We start from the raw sequence: 27087 nt of genomic DNA, 5'->3' as shown, positions 1-27087 counted from the left end.
TATTTCCAGTTTGTCTTTTTAACGAAGGATAGTTGGTTGAAGCAGTTTTGGAGTACAGGACGGCCATACTAAAGCCCAACTCTGGAATAATAAAGAACAAATATTTTTACTTTTAGTCTTCACGAATGTCAGGGTAATGACGATTTAGTAGCTGACCAGCTGCTGTAAGTCTGTAAACTGAGATGATGACATGAGGATGAGTCAGCAGGGTTACTGCCACTTTAAGAAGTTGTATATATAAGGGAGGCCATGTAAGGGTGTCTCTCTCTCTCTCCTTGTGTATCTCTCTCCTCATATTCTATCTCCATTGTAGTTCTCTGTGTAGAGTTGAAAATTGCTTGCTTGCCTGGTTTTGCCTAACACGCGTATGCATGTATAGATAAGCCTGACAATGAAAATAAACAAATTAAGAATCACAATGCAAATGTGAAAAAAACAGCTTTCTGCCTCAAGTTTCAAGAGACTGAGATCTGCATAGCAAAACTAGCAATTATAAAACTGTAAACCTTCTCAGCAAACAAACAAAAAAGAGTCAGAAAATGAGATCACAAAAAAAACGAGCAAAGAAGTACTGAAAATAAATGACCTGTCCTTTTCTTGCCAACTACACTTAATTGGCTCCAGTTCTCTTTTGGCTTTTCAGGTTTTTGACCTAATCAGACTTTATCTTCAGCACAAATGTTTGTATATAATAAGTTAAAGGTTGAACCTCTAACAATTATTCAATTAATTCTGTGGTTCAGAGGTGGTATTCAGCAGGTTCTGACCAGTTCTGGAGAATTGGTAGCAGAAATTTTGAGTAGTTAGGAGAACCGGCAAATACCACCTCTGATTGGCCCTGCCCCCATTTATTCTCTGCTTCCTGAGTCCCGGCTGATTGGGAGGAAATGGGGATTTTGCAGTAACCTTCCCGTGGAGTGGGGAGCGAATGGATCCTTTCCATGCCACTCCCTCCAAGTATCCTGCCACAGTATCCTTCCCATGACACTCCCACCAAGCCAGTTCCACAGAACCGGCAGTAAAAAAAATTGAATCTCACCACTGCTGTAATTATTAAACGATAGATAAAAATATAAAAAAATGTATGTTGTTGTTGAAAATCTTAATAATCTTTGCTGTCTTGAACAAGTATATGTTTTTTTCTGTATTGCATCTTTCTGGAAAGATGATTTTTTTTTTAATCATGCTTTATTCCTTTAATCTTTAACAGAGTGATCTATCTGACAATCCAAGAAAGTGCATCAAAATTTATATAATATATATTATCAAAGGAAGGGGAAAACTCTTTAAATGATAGGACTTAATCAGCATGCCCTTTTGTCATACTATTCCCTTTAACCTTTGAACAAACTTATTTTTCAAAGCAGTTTTTGAGATTCTTTAAAGCTAATCCTTTCTGCTTCCTTCTAAAGATTTTTCTTTCAATAGCACTGTGCACAGGGCCTTAAAAACCCAATACCCAATAAAAGACCTTTTGTACAGTCCTACATAGATTATTCTGAAGTGACCCTCATCAGGTTGAAAGGGATTTACTCCCTGATAGATGAATAAATGATTGCAGTACAGATAATTATTATTCTGTTTGAATTGCAGATTGCCACATATGTATTTTTGTGGGTCACAATCCTAATTCTGTGCTTTCCAAGCACAGAACTGAGCTGTAGACTCAGTGTGCCACTAGGAGCCTCCATAGGCCAATAGAAGATGGGCAGATCTCTACTCCAGCTGCATCATTTCCAGGACATTTTAGATTGTACAGCAAGATGTGTGTTTCACAGAGAGAATGCCACTTGAATGGCAAAATAATTAAAGGCAACCTCAGAGCACATTCACAGTGGCTGAGGAAGAGTTGGGAGTAAGGCCATGAAGATAAGTTCCTTTAAAAAAAGGATAGCAAGCCATCTTTATGACACAGGAAGGAGGACATGAGTCCTAAATCTGCTCCTAAGGAAATCAGTCACCTATCAGATTGAGCAAAATAAGGATTTGAGCAAACAAACAAAAAAAGGAGGTAAACATCAGAGGAGTTTATAAATACAGTATAGGTAATAAATTGCAAATGTAATAGAGCCTGCCAATTACATTCGTAACCTGAGAATTTCTTAATTAGAATTGTTAATCGAATGCATAGGTGGGTTCCGGCTTCTTTTACTGCCAGTTCACTCAGGAATGTACTTCTGCATGCGCAGAAGTAAAAGAAATCACAGCGCCGCTGATAGAACTGGTTCGGACGCCTGTGCGGCCACGTTACTACCTACTCAGCCGAACCAGACCGAACTTATTTTTTTTTATTTTCAAGACAAACAAAAACAAAACAGCACATACAAAAAAATTCCCTTAATTTCGTCAAGCATGTCGTTTGGTTACAAGTTTTTATGCATCACTTTTTACAATTAGAAGTAACAGCACTGGTTATCCATCAGACATGACTAAATACATCACTATCATTGAGCATCCTGTGGTCAGGCTACCATTACTAATCATTCATTTCAAACAAATCTTATTTCCTTAAATCCTTAATTATCTATTAAGCAACAATAAATCTTTATAAAATTATAAAATCACCTACCTCTATCTATTGGTCTTGCAAAAAATAAAAATAGTAATACTAAAAAAAAAAAGAAAAAAAAGAAAAAAGATTTCCCATTGACTCGTATGGTACATCATTACATTCAATTAACCACAATGTCACCAATCAACCATAGAATATAGAATACTTATAGTGTAACATATTCAACTCCAGTACTAATTTTCCATTGTTAATCCAAATAGTTATTGAATATTTCAATTCATGTATGTATCAATTATTCATTACATCATCATTAGTCCATTTAAGATACAAGAATTTTTCCAGTATAACATGATCACTGCTTACAATTATACATGACGTTCAAGTCATCCCACTCTTATACATTAGATTCATTATTGTCCTTTATATATCAGATGATCAAGCACTCTATTTCAGAGCAAAAAAAAAAACAAAACCTTTCATAGCAATGACTATGACTTTCTAGTAATACAATGCAAAAAGAGCACTTATCCATTGTTTTTAAAGCGTGGAATGTTATAGTGCCAGAGGTGGCATGCAATGGCCTCTCCGTGGGCATGAGAGCTGTTGCCCCAGTTCAGTTCCTCCGTGCATGCACCGGCCAGCTGGTCTTTAGGTCTCTGCCGTGCATGTGCAGGGGATGGGGCACATGTGGGGCCCCATGTGTGCATGGGGAGGGCAGGGGGGCATGCGGGGGTGCACATGTAGGAGGTGGGGCATGTGCAGAGTGACATGCATGTGTTGGGGTGAGGCACATGCACGGGGCTATGCACACATGCACAGGGGCAGGGCACATGCTTGGGGGACGCACACGCATTGCATTTTGGGGATTCACACTTTGGGCACTCAGTCCAAAAAAGCCATCACTGTTATAGTCCGATCCTCTGAATTGATGATGGTGCCAGATTCAAGAATGTCAATTTAAATAACCCTATCTGGCCCCCCAAAACCTGGAACCAAAACTGGGTTTTGAATTTGTTTTTGTTTTTTTGTTTTTTGCTTTTTGTTTTTGCTGGTGAAGCTTTATGATCATATTCCATGACGGTTCATTTCTAGGTCATAATGATGTGCCATGTTTCATTGGCTCTCACAATACTGTGAAGAAAGTCCTCCCCTTCATTCTCATTGCATGACAGCACTTGTTCACAAATTTTAACTCTTGAAGCTTTCATCTTGGCCATCAGCATGCGAGGTACCCATCTTGCCCAAACCTTCCAAAATCAAAGATCCATAATGTGATCTACATTTTCCTGTAAAATGTCTAGTTTGACGGTAATTTCTTTTTGAGTAATCCATTGATTGTCTCAAACAACTTTTCCCATTTGTAATTTGTCACTTATTGTGATAATGAGTCATCAACTTCATTCTTGATCAGATAGATCAGCTCTTCCTGATTCATGATCTTTATGGTTGTTGTTATTGGCCCAGCAATGCATAGTACTCACACCAACACAGTAAGCACCATTAACAATTAACAACAATAATGAATATATACCTTAAATGCAACCGACCAAATCTGCAGAATGTATATTTGCAAACCAAACATTGTTCAAAATCATATTTCATCTCTTTGATAAAAAAAAACAACATTTAAGGGTATATTTAAATGCTATATAGAAGTAGGATGACTTTTACTAGATAACATTAATGGAATATGATTAGGTACCTTTACCTTACCTTTATTTCGATTTTTATACCGCCCCCTCTCCCCAAAGGGACTCGGGGCGGTACTGAAAAATCACATATAATTGAAATATCTACTTACTCAGTTCAATATCAAGATGAGACAAGCCAAGTTACAGACAAATGCAAGTAGGAATTTTAAAAAAAAGCGATATATTTTTCCAATGGACATTTAAAAATCATATATATATTTGTTTTCGTAGATTTTCACGGGTGTAGGTATGCTGGTTTTGTTGTATTCGGGTTTTTCCCCATGTAAGGTTGAGATTGTCTTTGCAACGTTTCGGCAGGATCTCACCTGCCATCTTCAAGCATGGGCTTAAAATGTGGGCTTAAAATGGGAACGGAGCTGCCGTCTTTCTGTAAGTCTTGGTGGGAGGGGATGGGGTGCTGGCTTTGTTTCAGTAAGTGGAATGATTGGTTGTGTGGTTGTATCATGATTGGTAGATTGGTGCTGATTGGTGCAGGCTGTGTGTGCATTGTTGTTTTGTATTGTAACGGCTTGGGTGGTGGGTGGTGTTCGTTTGTTGGCTAGGGCTGGTTTCCAGATGTTTGGTAGGCGGGAGGTATCATCACGTTTGTTCATGCTGTGGGGGTGTTTCTCTATTTCGATGGCTTCCATGATTATTCTCTTGTGGAGGTGTTCTGTTTTGGAGATTAACCTGGCTCCTTCAAAGTTGATTTCATGTCCTGTAGCTTTAAGGTGCTGGAAAAGGGAAGAAGTTTTTTCTTTTTTTCTTACTGCGTTTTTGTGTTCTGTGATGCGTGCATTTATTCTCCTGTTTGTTTGTCCTATGTATATTGCTGGGCAGATTTTGCATGGTATTTCGTAGACTCCTTGGTTTTCTAGCTGGATTTTGTCTTTGGGCTTGCCTAAGATATATACAGCCCGGGTTCTAATCCCAGTAAGGGTATGGCTAGCTGATGAGAGCTAATTAGCTCGAAATAGATCTATCCTAGTCTCTCTTTATTTATTTATCAGTACAATTACAACACAAATATAAAAAGGCAACAGTAAAAATAAAAATATGGTTTTCTGCCTGCATGGTCTTCTGTGATAAGCCGAAGGACAGAAAGAGGGAGTAGTGACCTTCCTCCCATATTTAGTCATACCAGGGGTTGTAACACAAATACATACCTATTTCCCTGGCTCAACTGATAAGGAAGAGAACCCGTGGCTTAGTGGTTAAGACTCCTGCCTAAGATATATACAGCCCGGGTTCTAATCCCAGTAAGGGTATGGCTAGCTGATGAGAGCTAATTAGCTCGAAATAGATCTATCCTAGTCTCCCTTTATTTATTTATCAGTACAATTACAACACAAATATAAAAAGGCGACAGTAAAAATAAAAATATGGTTTTCTGCCTGCATGGTCTTCTGTGATAAGCCGAAGGACAGAAAGAGAGAGTAGTGACCTTCCTCCCATATTTAGTCATACCAGGGGTTGTAACACAAATACATACCTATTTCCCTGGCTCAACTGATAAGGAAGAGAACCCGTGGCTTAGTGGTTAAGACTCCTGCCTAAGATATATACAGCCTGGGTTCTAATCCCAGTAATGGTATGGCTAGCTGATGACAGCTAATTAGCTCGAAATAGATCTATCCTAGTCTCCCTTTATTTATTTATCAGTACAATTACAACACACACACACACACACACACACACACATTGTATGAGCAATTTATCTGCAACAATGTTACAATTTAAGAAAGGGATCTCAAAAAGAAATTGCTAACAAATGATTCCTCTTGCATTTTCAGACTATTTCATCATCACTTCATGTATTACTAATTCTTTTATCGCACTTTTATACTACTCAGTAACTAAATTTCTCCAGGTGAAGTAGAATCATGTAAAATGTGTTATTAAAAAAAATAAACTATACATCATAATACAACTCTTTGTTTAGTTACAAGGGCACTGAAAAAAGTGACTTATGACCATTTTTCACACTTACAACTGTTGCAGCATCCCTATGGTCATGTGATCAAAATTCAAATGCTTGGCAACTGACTCTTATTTATGACGGTTGCTGTGTCCTGGGGTCATGTGATCACTTTTTGTGACCTTTTGACAAGCCAATTCAATGGGGAAGTCAGGTTCACTTAACAACCATGTTACTAACTTAATAATTTCACTTCCCACTTGTGGCAAGAAAAGTTGCAAAATAGAGCAAGAATTCACTTAACAACTGTCCACGCCGTGGAAAACATAGGCACGTGCAACCCCCGCCCCCCTACAATTACAGCCTCAGAGACTTTGTAACGGTGGGAACTTGTTCTCACTCACCTGGGCTTCTGCAGAAGCTTTCCCCCGAAGCCCTCCAAGGGAGGAGGGACCATTGGGAGAGGGGCTTTGGTCCTGCTCTGGTCTGTAATTGCTCAGGGCATGCACGCGCCTATGTTTTCTATGGTGTGGGGCCGCGGCCGGAAGATGAAGAACGTGAGGGGGACCAGCAGGGCCTCGTCTTTCTGAAGAGGACCTGTCCCCGAAGAGGGGAGATGTGGTGGCATAGGTCTTGGGATGTGGAGCCCCCAGAGAAAAATGCCACTGTCAGGTACTTTTAACCATATATTTTGGTCCTATGACTGCAGAATGCTGCAAAAAAACCATAAATGCAGGCCAGTTGTTGAGTGTTTCAAATGTGATTGGAACACTCAGCAAGGTGACCACAGTATGTGTGTCTTTGTGTGAGTGTGAGTGAGAGAGAGAGAGAGTGAGAGAAACAGACAGAGAGGGAGGGAGGGAATCAGAGAGAGATGGACAGACACACAGAGAGAGAGAGAGAGAGAGAGAGACAGAGAGGGGGAGGGAGGAAGGGAGAGACAGACAGAGAGAGAGACACAGAGATAGACACACACACAGAGTGAGTGATTAAGTGAGTGAAAGACAGACACAGACACACACACACACACGCATGCACACACAGAGTGACAGAGAGTGAGACACACACACACAGAGACAGAGAGAGGGAGAGAGACAGAGACAGACACAGAGAGAGACACACACACACAGAGTGAGTGAGAAACACGCACACACAGAGTGACAGAGATGGGGGGAGGGAGGAGAGAGAGACAGTGTGATACAGAGAGAGAAAGACAGACACACAGAGAGAATGACAGATAGAGACAGAGAGGGAGGAAGAGAGAGAGAGACAAAGAGCCACAGAGAGAGAGAGACAGACAGAAAGAGAAAGAGAAAGAAAGGAAGAAAGAAAGAAAAAGAAAGAAAGAAAAAGAAAGTGGGAGAGAGAGATGAAAGAAAGAAAGAAAGAAAGAAAGAAAGAAAGAAAAAGAAAGAGAACTTATGACCACAATTGAGCCCAAAATTTTGGTTGCTAAGCAAGAGCGTCGTTAAGTGAGTTTCACCGCATTTTGTGCAACTGTGCAACGAGTTGAATGCGCCGAACAATGCTCTGCTATTTCACATTGCGCATACTGTCGCAAAATGTAGCAATGTAGTTTACTGTTGTTATATTAAGACTGTTACCCATGCTACATCATGCTTCAAGACAAAATGTCATTTATTTGTAATTAGAAATAAATATTTCACAATATATAATTACATATTGTTTTTGTTGTGATTAATCACTATGCTTTAATTATGTTCAATTTGTAATAGTGAAAATACATCCTGCATATCAGATATTTACATTATGATTCATAACAGTAGCAAAATTACATGTCATGGTTGGGGGTCACCAAAACATGAGGAACTGTATTAAATAGTGTAGCTACTTGGATCATAAAATCACTGACTCTGAGACTTGGAAAGAGTCATATAGGCCTTTCACTCAAACCCTTAAGTCAGTGCAGCAGTCCAGTCTAACTCATCCCTGACCCATAGAATGTAGCTCCTGTTTGAACATATTGAGGGGAGAGGAACTCATCAGATCTCTGGGTAATTGTTTCCCCTGCTGAATGGCTCTTATTGTTAGGATGTGCCTTCTGATGTACAATTGGATTCAGCTTTCCTCTAAATCGAGTCCATTATGCTATACTCTTCACTCTGGCAACAGAGAGGAGGTCCTGACCTTCTTCTGTGTGACACCCTTTCAAGAATTTGAAGAATGCTCTCATATTCATCCCCTTTGCTCTTCTCTTCCTTTCAAGGCTTAACATGCTCAGCTTCTTCTATTCCCTTTGACCAGAATCAGTTTTTAATCCCTTGATTGTCCTTCCTGGAGCTTGCCGCAGGGTACTGGACATAGGAGTCAAGGTGGGATCTAAGAAAGAACAGAGTGGAAGAATTGCTTCTCATAGTTTAGAAATTCTATTGGTGCAAACTTAAATTCCATTTGCTCATTTTTTTACAACTACATATACTGAATATTCACATTTCAATTGCAATCAGTGACGGTTCCAACAAATACTTTCCCTCAAATACTGTGTTAGAGATACTATTGACTGTTTCCTAAGTGGAGGATTTTGTCCTGGTCTCTGTTAAATGTCATTCTGTTACTTGCAACCCATTTCTCTAACCTGTGTGAGAGTCTGAGTAGGAAAGAGGATGATTTACTTGCCCCATATCTGCAGAAGCTACCGTAGATATCTCATAATGTTGGAACTTTTCCCACTATTGGATAAGAAGACACAAGTGGTCAGTGGGCAGATGTAGGACGGTCCTCTTAAAACAACATGAAGATTTTGAAAACAATGGGCCCTATTACTAAGACTTCCATGTATATCCATCTGTCTGTCTGTCTGTCTGTCTGTCTGTCTGTCTGTCTGTCTGTCTGTCTGTCTGTCTGTCTGTCTATCTATCTATCTATCTATCTATCTATCTATCTATCTATCTATCTATCTATCTATCTATCTATCTATTGCAGAATTTAATCTTTAATGTGGCAGAGGGAGAGATTTGGCCAAGGCTAGCTTCTGACTGGCTCACTAAAGCTGAACACTGCCCAACTGATACCAGCTATGAAAACTTGCTTCAGTATGTTAGTCTTTCACTGTTTAATTAACAAAAACATTTCTAGTCATTAGGGAGAGACATGTGGAGTCTTCTTCACTAGGTCTCACTGTAAGGAGAAACTTCCTAACGGTGAGAGCAATCAACCAATAGAATAGCTTGCCTTCAGAAGTTGTGCCTTCTCCATCACTGGAGGCTTTCAAAAAGAGACTGGGCAACCATTTGTGTGAAATGGGATAGACCTCCTGCTCAAGCAAGGGGTTGGATTAGAAGCCTCCAAGGTGCCTTCCGACTCTATGTTCTACTGTGCTTTAGCAGTTCTCTAACTGTTTTCATAGAAAAAAGGGTGCTTTCCCAGGAAAATGTTGTTTGCCTAATAATATGCAAAGGGAAGGGGTGCATCAGACCCCCACAGATTACTATCAATATGATTTTACCCAAAATGTTTAAAACCACATGTTCCATCTCTTTCTGTAAACAGAAATGTTTTAGCTTGAGAAAGGAAGAATCCACTTAGCATAGAAAGCTGTAAACTCCTTGGCTGAAAACAAAACTTGATTACAATCTAAATATATCAAGCAAACAAATCAAGGCAGATCCATCACAGTTGCTGATTGAAATGTAACACAATGTGAAAGGGTTTAATGAATGGGACAGGTATGTTCAGGCTTCACAATGACTATTAATACAGCCAAATTATACATCACTCAATTATTAGCATCACATAGAACTTGGCAGTTTAATAAGAACTTTGCTCTTTATTTTTAAGGCATGAAGTGCTCAATTATGAGGCTTAAAAAGAGAATATAGGTGATGCTAAGTAGTACTGCTCTCTTTGTCAAAGGAAAGGGAAAAGAGAAGGGGAGGAGAACAGACAGGCATGATAAATGCCCTCTAGATTTGCAGTTGTTTTCTATTGTGTAAATCAGTCTTCTCAATAGATATTTTTCAGATAGATTGGAATACAATTCCCACAAATCCAAGGCAATATGCACTTTTGGGTGCTTGGGCACAAAGGAAGGAAACAATAATCATGGGTATTTATAGTGTTAATAGTAATTATATTCAGTAATTGCTTTTAATTAAGCACGGTACAGATAAATGAAATATAATACACAGTATCAAACAATACAGCATATGAAAGAAAACAATGTAATAATTTAATCTCTCAATCAAATCTGAAATGGTGAATTGGGTGGGCTGGGAGGTGGGGGGTCCAAATTTATGCAATTTCTTTCCCCAAAACCTGATTATAGAATACAGGTAGTCCTCGACCTATGACCACAGTTGAGCTGCCATTTCTGTTACTAAGTGAGACAGTTGTTAAGTGAGTTTTGCCCCATTTTACAACCTTTCTTGCCTATCATTACAGTTGCTAAGTTAGTAGGATGGTTGTTAAGTGAAACTGGATTCCCCATTGACTTTGCTTTGTGATTACATGATCCCAGAAAGCTGCAACCGTCATAAATATGAGTCAATTGCCAAGTATTTGAATTTTGAACACGTGACCATGGGGATGGTGCAATGGTTGTAAGTGCGAAAACAGTCATAAATCACATTTCTCAGTCCCGTAGTAACTTCAAATGGTCACTAAATGAATGTTTTAAAGCCATGGACTACCTGTATGAGGCAGGTAAGATAGAGAAAATCTCCTGTGGATCTATACATAGGAAGGAATTTCAGATCCTGCAAGCAATATTTTTGGCATTCTGGATCAGAAGTGGTATTCAGCAAGTTCTGACAGGTTCTGGAGAACCAGTAGTGGAAATTTTGAGTAGTTTGGAGAACCGGCAAATAGACTGGCCCTGGCCCCGCTTCCTCCCAGCCTCTCAGCTGATCTTTTGTTGCCCTGAACAGGAGAACGGAGCTGGAAAGTAAGTTAGTGGGGTGGGGAGGGAATGGGGATTTTGCAATACCCTTCCCCTGCCCTTACCCACAAAGCCACGCCCACAAAGCCACTCCACACCCACAAAGCTACACCCACAGAACCTGTAGTAAAAAAAATTGAATCCCACCACTGTTCTGGATGTCTAATGTAAGGCCTTCTTAGTCTCAGTGGACATGGGGAGTTGTGAATCTGAAGTCAATCCATCCCTCACACTATAGGGAAATGAAGAGCGGAAGTTAAATAAAGTTGCAGAATTCTTGATTATCAGAATGGTAGAGTGAACATTCAGAAATTAGCCCCAAGCACAGGAGACCACCATCAATGATATCCATTCTAACCAGTGGCTCTTCCAACTGAACAAGCAAAGTGTATTTGTGTGTGATTGTTTGTGATGCCAGAATATATCATGGCCTAAAGATTTCTTGCAAAGTTAATTGGTGTGCAAAGAGTCATGTTTAATTGTTGGATGCCTCCCTCTTACTTGAGGAAAGGCCTAACTTGTTTCCCTACGAGCCTATTTTGAAGCATGTGGGACGTCTGCTTTGCAATATGTACATCGTTTTCTAACTGCCCAGTTTTGACAATTTTGAAAGTTTCTGATGAGAAGACAATAGGATGGAGGAAAGCAGGAATGATAGAGACAAGTGGCATTTTCCCTCCTAGTCTGTCACAATCCTTCACGTCTTCCATTTCTAAAGCTGCAAATATAATACTTTCGAGGTATCTCCAATTTCTGTCAAACAAGATTTTCTCACATTTTATCCTTGAACTGATTTTACTTTTGAACTAGTTTGAACTCATATATTTTTCTCTCCATCTGCCCCTTAAAGGCCTTGCTTGGTTTTTGGTGGCACTGAACCTCTGCAGTTATTGAGTGTTTCCCTAATTGCCAGTAGCTCGAGAACGTCAGGCCATCTGTTTGCTTTTAATGAAGCTGGCACCGACCCTATCATAGACACCCTCGAGTCTAGCATCCATGAATATCCTTGTACTTTACATGCTGTTCAAAAACCTAGGACTCTTGGAAGTAAAAATATATAGATTTGTGAAGTTTAGAAGCAGGGGATGTTTTTATGGTGCCTTTTTTCCATATACCATATTTTTCGGAGTATAAGACGCACCGGAGTATAAGATGCACCAAGATTTTGAAGAGGTAAATTTTAAAAAAAAGTTTTGCACTCTGCAAACCTCCCAACCCCCCTTTGAAAAATGGGGCATACAGAGCATCTGAGAGGCTTGCAAAGTGCTCCTGTGGGCTGGGAGGGGGGAACTAGCAAAAAATGACCTGTTTTTTGCCAAAACGGGCCTCGCTTTTGCCCCCAAAAAGAGCATGCATAGCCTTTAGGAGGCTTGTAGAGTGCTCCTGGGGCATGAGGGACACAAACAAGCAAAAAAACGACCCGTTTTTCACTTGTTTTTGCCCTCCCCCACCCCCAGGAGCACTTTGCAGGCCTCCCAAACCTTCTGCACATCCATTTTTGTGAAGGGAGCAAGGTTTCACAGGCCAAAAATGCTGTATTCAGACCCTGTCTTATTTTCGAGGAAACATGGTAGTTCGGTCACCTTGTGTCTAGATTTTTAGCTGCTTTGCTAGAACAGAATGTTGCCCAGAGCATGCCATCTTGGAGGTAGGCAATACTTCATACCCAAGGGCGTTTTGCAATACTGGTCTAGAATATAGATTGAATCAGTCACAAACATTAGAGGTAGAATAGAGCCATGGTAGCGCAGTGGTTAGAATACAGTATTGCAGTCTTCCCACTGCCGGAGTTGGATACTCACTGGCTCAAGGTTGACTCAGCCTTCCATTCTTCCGAGATTGGTTAAATGAGAACCCAGATTGTTGGGCACAATAGGCTGACATTCTATCTGCTTAGAGAGGGCTGAGAAGCACTGTGAAGCCATATATACTATAAGTCTAAGTGCTATTGCTATTGCTAGAATAGTTGACCTTAATGACAATATATCAATATTGTGCAAACCAGGAGTGTGTTGCTGCCGGCATTACTGCCAGTTCAGTGCACGTGCAAATTTGCTCGCTTCACACATGCACACACCTGACACACGCTGTGCGTGCATGCACAGTTGTCCATAAATAGGACTGTGCAGGCGCAGAACATTAAAAAATGGGGGGGGGAAACCTATGCCACACGGACCAGGGAACCAGTTGTGAGCCGTGGCAGGCCTGGGTCGCTGCCGGTTTCAGCGACCTAGGCCAGCAAACCACTACCAGTTTGGCCCACCTCTGATGCAAAGCCTTCTGCTAAAAAACTGTCCAAGCGTCCATGCCCATTCCTTATAGACCAATTTCTTAAAAGGGTTAAATTGTGCTAGGATTTTGAATGTGCATGATCTGCTGGATGGAGCATTTAGTTGCTGGTTGTCTACTAATAAGTGACAGGCAAAATTGCTTTAAACACAATAATTTGTAATTTGGCATGAGGAGGGGTGCTGCTTTGAAGCTTAAAATACAGCCCCTGAAATTGAGAAGGAACCGCAGGAATCTCAAAATGGCAAATCTTTTCTTTAATAGTAATAAAAGGGAATTAAGCATGCTGTGAATCTGAGATGAGAAGGCTAAATGGAACTGTTATTCAAAAGCTACCATGGAACTTTATGAATGTTCAGTTGACAAAAGATTTAAATCAGCCGGGGATTTTGGTCCAGCTAGTAATAGCTGGCATAAGATACTGATTTGAGATTACTTCCTAGGTGACTTTTGTTTAAACACCACAAGGAAAAATCTGTGAGGGGAAAATGGGAGGGCAGTTTAATCATATAAGCCAAGGGAGATGAAGAAAGTCAAAGATGGAGTGATATGCTTTTGTTTTAAAAATCAAATGGTCAGGATTGCATTTGTATTGTTAGATCCGGTGAAGGAATGAGGCAGACTCAGGCTTGTGACAAACAACAGCTCTTTATTGCAGTAACTATGTACAATCCAGCGCCCCTCTGTTTGACAGCTAGACCTTTTAGAGGGAGCTGTCAAGCAGCTTGGCCAATCACCATTCAGTATTTTCCCTCCAGATCGGAGGACCTTGGTGGAACCTACCATACTGGCTATCAGTACGTAAGTGTATTTACATTTGACAAATATGGAATAGTACCTTGTTTCTTTGAAAATAAGACCTCCCGGATAATAAGCCCAATCAGGCTTTTGAGCGCATGCGCTAAAATAAGCCCTCCCCTGAAAATAAGCCCTCCCTGAAACTATTGCAATACAGCAGCAGCCATGAGGTGACCACGCTCGTCGCCTCTTACACTTCAAAAATAATAAGACCTCCCCCAAAATAAGGCCAAGTGCTTATTTTGGGGGTCAAAAAAAAATAAGACGCTGTCTTATTTTCGGGGAAACACGCTATTTCTGGGTTTTCAGTTTCCTTCTTGATATACAGATAGGCCATGTCTTTTTTTTTTTTTTTACAGAAGAATAAAAGTGGTTTGAATCCTGTGTGTGAGCTTCCTACATCAAAAATAAAACATTTGATTTCAATTCAGTTCTGTGTATGCTTCACAAAATGTTATTAAGCTGAAAATGCTACATATGTTGAAATATGCTATCATCAGTCATTTCACTGAATAGGGTTATTCCGTTCCCTGAAATAAATACTGGCTAATGTTGCAAGTGGGAAAAATGCAGAGTTTTCAAATGCACTGAAAATGATTACAAATAGGAAAAATGGGCAGGTTTAGAATTGCACGCCTGAGATTCATTCATTCCTGTCATCTTACTAATCGATTTTGGGAAAACATGACAACTTAAACAACGGAAAGACATAATGCCCTATGAATACTCACAGTGGTATATGTAATTATTTATGATTTTATACCTGATTATTTAGATCCAGCCATGGCTGATGTTGCTACATGTATCTCTATCCAAACCTCCCAATTTTTGTACAGAGACCAATTGGATTGGGGCATGCTCTAAATGCTGCCAAACAAACAAACAAACAAATAAATAAATAAATAGAAGCTGTGCAACTTGGCTATGCTTGCCTCAAGAATTGCTTTGGAATATGCCCAGCCATGATAGCTCTTTGACATTCATTCAAACAGACTATCTCCCCCACCCCACCCCCAGATTTCTGAGCAACCCTGATAAAGATTAAGGCTACACATACCATACTTACTACTTAAGCTGCTCCTATCCTGTGGTCATGCTAACCCTGAGTTTCAACTGGCTTAAGAAAACCCTGTTTGTTTGATAGTTTGGCAGCAGTTTACAAGCTATTCAGTGCCAAGAGTGAACTGCCATGTGCTCCCACTGGACTATTCTCTTGCTGCTGTATCCTCTTGCTCTTCTCTTCCCCCAAAAAGTGAATTCTGATTGTTCTCTTTTCTGTGGGAGGGCTCACTGGACTTGCGTATTTTTAGGTGAGCAGGTGTTTAGGAAAGAGATTTTTATATATACCCATACATACACATACATATGCATCCTTATATAACATATACGTAGGTGGTGGGTTCCGGACCCCGACACAACTGGTACACTAGATGGGCACAGGCCACCGCCCTGCGACAACTGCCCGGGGGAGATCGCGCAGGTGCAGCACGCTGTGTGCGCATGAGCAATTGGCCAGTCGCGGTATTAAACGCCCATAGAACGCGGGAGGGTGGGCCAAACAAGCCACAGTACCAGTACGCTGGCAGCATCTCCCCACTACTCCCGGTATGGCCGAACTGGGCCATATCGCCTGGAATCCACCACTGATATGTACCATAAGACCTGCCCACAGGAAGAAGGATAGCAAGTGAATCTCTCTCTCTCTCTCTCTCTCTCTCTCTCTCTCTCTCTCTCTCTCTCTCTCTCTCTCTCTCTCTCTCCCTCTCTCTCTCTCTCATACACACACACACACACACACAAACACACAAAGAGGTTTTAGAAAGAGGAAAAACTTTTTTACTGTCCTATTTTACAGCTGTCTTTACAATCTATTTGTATACTATTACAATTCTTGCCATGACTTTTAATTGGATGAAATCATAGGGCAACCATTTTTTGAGCCAAGGTACATCAAATGGACTAATGTACAGTATGTGTCCAAAATTGAGGATCTTTGATTTCTGAGGGAATGGAATTTGGGGAAGTTGTGGCAGCTTCAGTGCTACTGGCTGCTGCTGTGGTCACATGATCTTCATTTTAAAATTTCCATGACAGTTTCCTAGCCAGTCTCACAATCTCTCACTCTCTTTCCACTCCCAGCAGCAGCCATTTACCTGCCTGTTGGGATGGGAAGGGGAGGGGAGGGGAAGGCTGGGAAGGGAAGATTTCTGATGCACTACCTTGCTGCACACCTTCCCTAAACCAGGTGGCACCTCTTTCATCCCATGTATCATTTCTCATGCACCCCGCCGACCACGGCATACTCTGAACCCTCCTTGTCCCACCATCCAGAGGTGGGTTCCGGCAGCCATTACTACCGGTTTGGAAGTTAAAAAAAAAGTGTGCGCACAACATTAAAAAAGGAATAAAAATTACATTTTTTCAATGAAGCTTGTTCTGCGCATGTGCAGGACAGAAAATCAAGATGGCGCCACTGATCATAGAACCGGTATGGTCACATGTCCACCGGAGTTACTACCTATTCGGCTGAACTGGACCAAATAGGTAGGAACCAACCTCTGCCGTCATCCCCAATGTCCTTCCCAATGCCTCTTGCATACCCATATGACCCCAATACATCTTTATTTCTTTTTTTTAAAGCACAGGGAAAAGTAGGGAGCAGAGGGAACAAAAATGAGATTTCCCCCCCCCCCAAGTATATGATTGCACTCCAATTGTGCTGAGTTTATCTTCCTACACTTTAGAAGGGAGATAGTACATGTAAATCCACATTTTCACATCTGCAGCAATAGTCAAACTGAGAACGTTCTGTACTACTACTGCTTACTTCATGCTATTACATTGCTATTTTGACACATTTTATACCATCTGTCTTTTCCATGCAATTGCTCAACAGTTTGCTTCACACAAAAATCAAGTAGGAAATGTAACAGAATTCTGAATCCCAAATACTAAGGAAAAGAATGGTGGTACAGACAATATATTTCCTGCAATTCTGCTTTTCTACAAATTGAACATTGTCTGTGATTGATCTCACCTTTAGAGACATTTTGTCCTGGAACTCACTCATATGGAGTGCAATTTTTCAAAGCCATCAGCATGATTATGAGACAAACCAAAATGAATCCCAGGGTTAGAAAATACCCCTATTAACATAAAGTTTTTCTTCCCTACCTTGGTTTATGAAATAGGGAAATAGTGCATCAGTGTTTGTATTTGTATAATGTTTGCATTTGTCATTCCCTAGAAACAAGTAACTGTTTTGTTTTATATTAATGGAAGATGAGGTTCAGACTTACTAAAATGTATCCCCAACAGGTATTGTGACAGAAACCATCACACATTCAGTGTGATCAGTATGTTCCTATTAATAGATTTACAACAGTTGAGAAGATAGCAACAAGTTCTTTCTCTGTTTCTGCTTTTCACCTTCCAAAGATGAAGTCACCTTATTGTTAAATAAGACACTTCTCTATTTTACCAAAACTGACATATGTTGGTCCATTTCTTCTATTGAAGAAAGATTTGACAGTCTATGGCTGGGTGGGAAAGAGTTTGCTTTGATTTTTTTTTCTTTAAATATCCAGCATGTACCCTATTGTGTGAATATCTATTGATTTGCTTAGTTTAATTATATGGTGTATACCAGCCCTGTCAAACTGGGGGCCCACAGGCCAGATGTATCATGCACAGGCCATGCCTACCTTGCCCCACAAAGGCAAAAAAAACATTGAGATACTCCTGATTCATCATGTGACGTGATCGAGTTTGACACCCTTGTGGTATACAGTTCCAGAAGGGAGGAGCCAATGGAATCTCAATCACCTGTTGAGAAGCAGGAAACAGATACCTCTAGAGCAGGGGTGTCAAACTCATGTCATCAAGGTAACATCATGTGACGTATCAGGACTTTTCCCCCCTTTGCTAAACTGGGCGTGGGTGTGGCCAGCACATGATGCATCCAGCCTGGGAGTTTAACAGCCCTGCCCTAGAGCTATAGCAGGTGGAGAGAAAGAACTATTATAATCTGAGTGTATTTCTGCTCCTAATGAGTGCTAATTATTAAAATTCAAGCAATTCCATGTTGAGTGCAACAGCTGGCAAAAACAGGGCTGCCTTAACTGGTTAATCAGACAGCAAGCAACTGAAGGGAATTATCCAACTTGGCAAATAAAAACAAGCTTAGTGGCACGTTTCCAGAGTTGTTTGCAGCATTGCACCCTTAGATCTGGGCTCCATGCACCTGTTCTCTGTGTCAGTAAGTGAATCTGGGGCACATGGATCACCCAAGGACCTCCTGGCCCTTTGGAGTGAACAGCTACCAGAAGGAGCTTGGAAACCCAGGGTGTGTATGTGTACAGTATGCTTTTGCAAGCTCCTATCCCTGTTTTTCTTTTTTATTTCTTTAGGTATTTAGAAGTGACTTGCTTGGTGCCTGGGACTTTATAGCTTTTCTAGTTATAAAACAGGACAACTGGGTGCCTTGTGAAAAAATATGAGCTACAAATGTAATCATAAATATGTGACTTAATAGAAAGTCAGCATTTAGGCATCTTTAATGAGGCTATTCATAAAGAGGGTTGTAGTTAAGAAAACAATTTTCCCTCCACTTAACCAAGGCACCATCCTTTTCTTTGTCCTGACTTTTTGACCCCTGAAGCTTGGGTAAGTTACAGGCTTAACTACTACAGAGAAGCAAAGATACTGCTGAGCATTGCAAGTTGCTTTTTCCATGCAATCAGTTTCTCATCTCCATTTTGGGTATTCCTGCGTGAAAAGGACTTAGAAATGGGATGCATAATGACTTGTTTAAATAGGGTAGCAATGTCTAATTCTGGAGAGGTTGCTGATTGACAGTTCCTAGCACAATTTACTACTAACTCAGCTGGCTGGAAGTCATGTCCCTGTCAGGAGGAAGATGAGCCAGATTTGGAGCCGAGGGAGACTTGGCTTCAGAGGAATGTGGGGACAAGGCAGGCCAGGGCCCCTCAGGAGTGGGATGGCTTGCTAGCAGGGAAGAATGGGGCCAGGACGACCAACAGAGGGAAGGCAGTGTAAATTAGGAGCAAAGGAGCTCAGGCGATGAACAAGGATGTCCCCCTCTTGATCCCTGAGAAGGGAGAGTAGAGAGGAGGCAGGAACGCGTAGACCAACCAGACAACTCGGGAGGAGAGGGCCCCACCCCTTTTCACAAGACACACCTGGGGATTGAGACTTAAGGAGATGCTGTGGGGAGGGGCATTTCTCAGGAACAAACACTGAATTTCATGCAGTTTTGTGTGCCATTGCCGACGTTTGGAGTTTCCTGAACTTCTTGCTTTATTTCTTGCTTTATTTCTTGCTTCCTGAATTAATTGCCTTGTTCCTTTGCTTCCTGGACTCATTGACCTATTCCCTTGCACCACTGGATTTCTTACTTTGCAGCTGTTGTGCTCACAGCATTTTTCAGAACTACTTGCAGCCGGAGGCTGCTGGAGAGCATCTGTGTGTGTGTGTGCGTGTGTGTGTGTGTGTGTGAGTGATTACTTATTCTGGGACATTCCATAACATGGGAGCATTTGGGGGAAAGTTGGAGCAATAAAGGAACAAATGGAACTATCAGCTGACTGTGTTGCCTCTGTGCCTTTCCAGGCACTGGGTCATCACACTGGAACTGTTCAACATTGTAGCTCATCAAAATCTGAAGGAATTTCTTTCCCATTCCCAAGATTGGGAAGTTTCATAGATGGAAAGAGAGCAGGGCTCTCTGGTCATCTCCCAGATTACTCTGAGTTTCACCTCAACAGATCTTGGAAATTTGAAAAATATTATTCAGCACGTGGTGATGGTACATTAGCTGAAAGACTTCAGTGTTAATACAGCAAAGTTGTTTGGCAACCTAAGACTGCTAGACCATTTGGTTTACACTGGCACACTATCTAGAAGCGCATCACAGAGGGCAAACTAGCTTTGCACTCCGAAATGGCTAACAGCGTTTTGTAGCAGCATCCGGGACTTTTTCCCTCCACAATGTCATTTCATGTTTGGGCATCACATTCGGGCAGGTCCAGCACCACTTGGGTTCGTAGTTTCACGTGCACCATTATTTTCCCACCAAACTGGTAGCTATTTATCTACTTGCATGTAGCTTGCTTTCACATTGATAAGTTGGCAGAAGCTGAGGCAAGTGGCGGGAGCTCATCCCATCATGCGTTGCTAGGACTCGAACTGCCAGAGCATAGACTTTCTCCAGCATCTTTTAAGCCACTGAGCCACCATGCCTCTACTTGAAAAATAAAACTAAATAAATAGAAGAAATATAACATTCTCTGCTCTGCAATCCCAAAAGATGCCTTCAGGGGTTGGGTAAAGGGAAGCTCTATTTGGGTGCTGGTCTCAAATAGCAACAGCAGTTAGACCAGGGATGAAATGATACCGGTTCGGGCCAGTTCGCCCGAACCTGTAGTAAAAAATGCTACCAGTTCGTAAAAAAAAAAATGCTAGGAATCACGCAGCACAGCTGACTGTAGTACAGCTAATCATTGGAATTTAAAAAAAAAAACTTTTGGCATTTTTTTACTACAGGTTCACCCAAAAAAGTTTTTTAAAAGTTCTGATGATCAGCTGTGCAACGATCAGCTGTGCCACACAATTTATTTTCACTAGAAAGCAGGGAATCCTGCTTTCTAGCAAATCTAAATCATGTGTCACAGCTGTTGCCCCCATTTCTGTTCTACTTACCTTTGCAGATTCGGAAAAGGCTTCTTAATCTTCCTTTTTCAGTGCTGTGCAGTAGCGCCTGTGGTGCGCCTGCGTGCAAAGTGCATGTTTGACACGTATGCACGCGAAGCGCGCATGCAGGCATGAAGTAAACTGGTAGCAAATCGAACTGGTAGCAGACTTCAGAGCATTTCACCCCTGACTTAGACATATATAGCATTTCACAACTACTCTCTAAACAGTTTATAGAGTCAGCATATTGCTTCCAACAATCTGGGTCCTCTTTTGTGGCTTTTAATAAGAATGTTTAGAAAAGATTTACTTACGTGAGAAGAAATCAAGAGTTCATTTGGAATACATTTTGGGGATGGTATTTGTTAGATCGGGCAATGGATAGGCAGACACAGGCTAACAGTGCAACAGCTCTTATTTAACAGCAACAAGTGTGAACAATCCAGCAAAAGACTGGGTCTGACAGCAGCCCTTTTATAGGGAGCTGTCAGACTCTCAGCCAATAGAATCAAACCTCTGTTCCCGCCGGAACAGAGGACCTTGGTGGAAACCATACTTACTATTGTAGATATCTAACAGTATTTGTTCTGGGAGATTATGAATCCAATCCAAGCTCTGTGTCTCAGTCATAAAATGTTGTTCTTTTGATTAAAGTATATAAACATCTTTATAAGTTCCATGCATAGCAACTCATTCACTGTGTCAGAAATTAACCAATCATAAACAGATGCAATCAATTGGAAGGTTATGGTTGAGACGTACGCGTTGTTTCTGCAAAATTGTTGTAGAAGTCCTCATTGGTACCATATGCCATCCCACATACCATGTGAGAAGGAGAAAACCTGAGTTGTAAATGGAAGAAGAGTTTTATTACCCATTATCAAAATAGAAGCCTAAGTATCTTTGGGCTCTATCCAAGGTGTAGAAATAAACTAAACTAATCTGTTCTCTTTTTGGCAGACATGCTTCTCCCGGGCTTACAAAACAGTCGGCACTATTGTTGATGAGAACTGCCAAGATCCAAAACTTCAAGGGACCAGTTTAGGAGGGCTGGTTGCATATTTTCAATAAAATGTGAATGTTGCGATTTTTTAGAGTTTTCCCACAAGTGCAGGGTCTGCAGAACAACTGACCTTTTCTTTCTTCTAAATGAAAAATATAGGAGGGAGAATGGGAAAGCTTTTTCTACTTTCAAGGATGAATGATAATAAGGGCCAACCATTTTTAAATGTGTTTCATTCTAAATCAACACACACACACACACACACACAAATATTTGAAATGACCCAGAAGGTCCAATTATATGAATTTGACCAACTAGGTTGTAAACTAGATATAGACAAATATCTACTCGGGTCCTTCTTCCCAAATGTAATAGGGTGCTTTATTGCAGCTTATATGACTACAGACATTCTTTATTATTTCAGTGGTGCCATCTGTGCATACAATTGCGGCTTTTCCCATGAAGGTATGTGGACACAGTGTTGATTTGATTTATTGTGGTCCCTCATAAATCAATATCACATAATGCAGATAGAGGGTTTGATGCCTGTAGCACAGCTGCATCTATTTGTTTGCTGGTTTACAATAGAATTTAAATATCATTTCTAGATAAATATCATCCAGATAAGTGTATAGCTAATGATAACCGTGATGGATATAGGAAACACTCAAAGTAAAGGAAAAGGTTTTCACCATGTAAAAAGAGGAGTCTACAGGAACTATCCAAAATTCTTGGAAGATGCAAAAATGTAGTAGGAAATATTGAAACAAACACTTTGATTAAAACTAGTCAATTCATTATAGCGCAGTAACTGATAAAATCAGAGCTGGAATCCAATGCTGTAGAACAAAGTATCAAAAATGAATCATCAACATTGGAAGTTGTATTGGAAAGAGAGATCAATCAATTATGAGCTAGCGTCAGCAATCTGAAGAATATTAGGGAAAGAAAATTTAAATATAATAAGATCAAGAAAACATAGAAAAAATTGTAATCTGAGCAATCAAATGATTTTAAAAGGTCAGAAGAATGAAAACAAAGCATAACTATTTCAAAGAAAATTGGAGGCATGAATCAGAAATGACAAAATCAGTATTTTGGAACAAACTAGTATTTGTGTTATAGAACAATACTGGAAAATAGTACAAAGGTAGATGCTTGCCGTGATAAATATGAAGGATTAGAATTTTTGGTGGCATTTGAGATAAATCCAAAAGAACATATTAAAGAATGAAAATGGCTCAAAGAAATTGAAAAGAACATTGGCTCAGTCAAAATGGATGATATGGTCATAATATCAGGAATTATTAAACAACTAGAAGTTTAAGAACCAGAGTGCAATAAGGAAAAGTTGAAATGCCTGCATTTTGGTTTAAGCATCTGAAAACCCTCAGACTGGCTGCTCAGTTTAGTGAAATGTTAGAAATCGGAAAAACTGAAGACTGGATGAAAATTGGTAGAACATTTTTAATAATAAAAAACAGAGAAGAGTGTAATTGCAAGTAATCAGACTATAATTGCTTGTCAGCCATATTCAAATTGCTTAATTGTATTAGGTGTATTAGCTAATGCAATTTTGAATTACATATTCAAAACTTCATTATATCCATATGAAAAAAAGGTAACTGTCAAAATTCACAAAGAAGAAAAGAGGAATTACTGATTGTTTTAAAAAAATCCAAGTGAAGAAAAAAACCTGTATAGAAAGTGTAAGGACTGATTATAAATAGCTGTTCAATTCTCTCCCACTTAGTTATATTCAGAAATGTTTAGAGACATTTGACATTAGTACAAACCTCTTAAATTTTGTAAAGAAAGCAATGGAAAAAATGGAAAACAGCAAGAAAATGGGTAAAAAAAAAAAGAATCAGGAGAGGAATTTTTATTGCCTCTGCTGATTTTTAACCATCTGAGTAATGAACCACAATTGTATCCTGAATAAAGCAAAACTTGAATATGTCTTCTTGAAATAAAGTGGAAAAATGCTCTCCTGATATACATGGATTTTGAAGTTACATGGGAAATCCCAAAAAATGATGAACCCATATTTAATACTGCAAGGATACAGCATGAGGATATCAATATGGAATCGGGATTTGTTATATGTGATAATCAATACGAATCGAGCTGGAAGGGACCTTGAAGGTCTTCCAGTCCAACCCCAGTTCAAGCAGGATACATACATTATACTATTCCAGACAGATGGCTGTTCAGTCTCTTCTTAAAATCCTGCAGTGATGGAGCACCCACACCTTCTGAAGGGAAGGTGTTCCAATTGTCCTCACTCCTACGAAGTTTCTCCTTAACTCGAGGTTGCTTCTCGCCTCGATTAGTTTCCATCAGTTGTTTCTTGTCTTGTCTTTTATTTATCATAAAGAAAGGAAAATCTGAACAAAATTCAGCTTACACCTCAAAAATGTAAATGTCATAAAATCTTTGCCCACAATAAAAAATCTACAAATATATAGAAATACTCAAAGCAGATAACAGCTCGCTTGGTGATGTTAAAAAGGAAACTAGTTCAGAATGGTAAACAAAAAAAAAGTGTCAAAAATTCTTAATCAAACTCAAATCCATAAACACATGGAGTTTACCAGTAATAAGATACACTGCTAGTGTAACAGATTGGACACTGCTTGAACTGGGCAATTTAAAATTAGAAAACCCAAGATCAGATGAAAATACATCCTGCGTTGTACTCATAAAGTGATGTTGATTGACTATACCTAGCCAAAAAATAACAATAATAATAATAATAAAGCCCATACTTTACCACAGGTTAACAGACAATTGAAGAAGAGAGCTGCACTTTAAATGATAATAACAAGGTAAGCTATGAGAAAATGGAAAATTTGAAGAATTTTCTGAATTGCTTTTCAACACTTCATATTATGGTCATTTCTTCTCTTTTTTCTTTTTTGCTTGGATGAGCATTTTCTCTAAAACAATGAGCCAAACCTTGAAAATAAAGTGGCTATTACCAGGAATGGTAACGAACTGTCACCCTCAAGTAGAAAATAGAGTGATTAATCTTTTTGCAGCTTGAGAATGAACATTACAAGCAAATCAGATGAAATCAAAGATTTGACATGCACCAAACAGCCACAATGGCAGATTTTGCAAGCAAAATAATAATAATTGCGGATCATCATGTTTGCAGAAAAATTGCTCAGACTGATTCCTTTTATGTCCCTACAGAGTAGCCACTATGATAGGTATGCAAAAACTATAATTTCTGAGTTTCCTAATTGATGAAGTTGTTGAAAAAATACTACTTTTAGGATTTTTGCATACAGAGTCAGTACTATCAAAAACATACTAGATGCAACCATATAGGTCAGGGGTGTCAAACTCGCGGCCCACGGGGCAAATGTGTCACATGCTGGCTCCGCCCCCGCCCGGTTTAGCAAATGGGATAAAGTCCCAATATGTCACATGATGCTGCCATGATTACACGAGTTTGACATCCTTGATATAGGTAATCCTTGACCCACAACCACAATTAGGCTTGCAACTTCCAACAAAGCAATGTTAAATGATTTGTGCTTCATATTAGAATCCTTTCGGCCATGGTTGTTAAGTGAATCACACAAAAAAGTTTGAAACCGAATCTTGCTCCCCACTCTTGACTTTGCTTGTTGAAAACCTCCTGGGAAGATCATAAATGGCCATCATGTAGCCCTTAAGATGGTGCAGCTGTCATAAATACATGCTATTTGCCAGTGACGTGAAGTCAGAGGAGGCAGGGTAGGCAGAGCCTCACCGCTCTCATCATGAAAAGAAAAAAAATGTAAAAGGGAAAAGGCAAGTGCTGAGGTGAGGCTTAAAAAAGCCTCTAAAAAGTGCTCTCTACTAGGAGGCAGGAGAACTGCATGCCTCCCCTACCTTGGCATTTTTTAGGCTTTAAAAGCCTAAAAAATCCCGAGGTAGGGGAGGCATGCAGTTCTCCTGCCTCCTAGTAGAGGGCGTTCGTTCTTCCTGTGACTCAAGTCTTCCCTTTTTCTTCCCTTCTTGCTTGCGCACGCGTGTGTGTATGTATCTACTTTGGTGGAGATGAAATAGCTGCTGGTATTATTTGAGAAAAAGCTTTCGGGGGTGGGGGAAGGTTGTGGAGAGGAAGGGAGGGAGGACGGGGGTGGCTTTTAGCGCTGATTTGTTTCCCTCTCTTTTCCCTCTCTCCCATTCTCTCCTTCCAGCTCTCTTTCATTTCTCTCTATCTTTATCTCTTTCTCCCCTTTTTCTTTCATCTCTTTCTTGTGCGTGCAAGCAAAATACCCCAGAATCACAGTGGCAGGGACAGCAACTCCTTCCTCTGCGCTGCAGAGAAGAGCCACGGTCCCATTCCCCTCCTTCCTGAGCCAACATGAAGGGGACCGCAGCTCGCGCTGATCTGAGGCTAGTGCTGAGGAGCCTCCTGCACATGCAATCCTGTTGTAGTCTCGAATGAGGAGACGGAGACGGAATGTAAGCCAACGTATTTATTAACTAGGAACTGACTGGAACGCAAACTAGTCGTCTGACAGCTATTTATACAACGAGCTGTCAGACGACGAACCAATTGGAACGAAGGATTTCTCCCGCCGGCTGGCCGGCGTGCCTGGGCCAATCAGAGGGCTCCTCCTCTCGACTGCCCTCTGCTGGCCAGGCTCGCCGGTATACAACACCCCTTTCCCCTGGATTGCGCAGGCGTAATCATCCAAGTACAACGGATGCCTGCGCACGCGCTGGGAGCGTCTCAGTGAAGATGGCGCCCCGCCAGAGGAGGGAGGAGTGTCGGCTCCGCTCTTGTGGCGAACAGGCCTGGCAGCGTCCTGGATGGGTCTCACTCCCGGCAATGCACCGACGGGCAATGGTAAGCTTGCCAGCGCACCGGGAGGGGCTGTTGCGAGTTCGGAGCTAGCGGCGTGTGGACGGTCGAGCCGGCAGGCGTCGTCGTTAGGGCCTGGTTGATTTTTTGCAGTTGTACTGGGTTCAGGTCCCTCTGGTCGCCGACGCATCTGGCTTATGTGCCGCCGCCAATGTCTCCCATCATCGAGGAGGACCCTGTAAGAACAGGGCCCCGTGATGTCAGTCACCCTGCCAGGTAGCCACTTAGGCTCGCCGGTGTAATTGCGAGCAAACACCCCCTCACCCACCAGAAAAGACCTGGGGGGAGGAGGAAGAACAGGAGAGGAAGGGTGGTATAGGGGGTGGAAGCGGTCGAGAAGGGAACGGAGACGTCTGCCTAACAATAGTTCTGCGGGGCTTTTGCCCGTGGTGGGGCAAGGG

The sequence above is a fragment of the Natrix helvetica genome (assembly GCF_964273705.1).
Source record: "Natrix helvetica genome assembly, chromosome: 2".
In the NCBI taxonomy this organism is placed as follows: Eukaryota; Metazoa; Chordata; class Lepidosauria; order Squamata; family Natricidae; genus Natrix; species Natrix helvetica.
The sequence above is the reverse complement of the archived record's forward strand: the minus strand, read 5'-3'. Positions refer to the sequence as shown.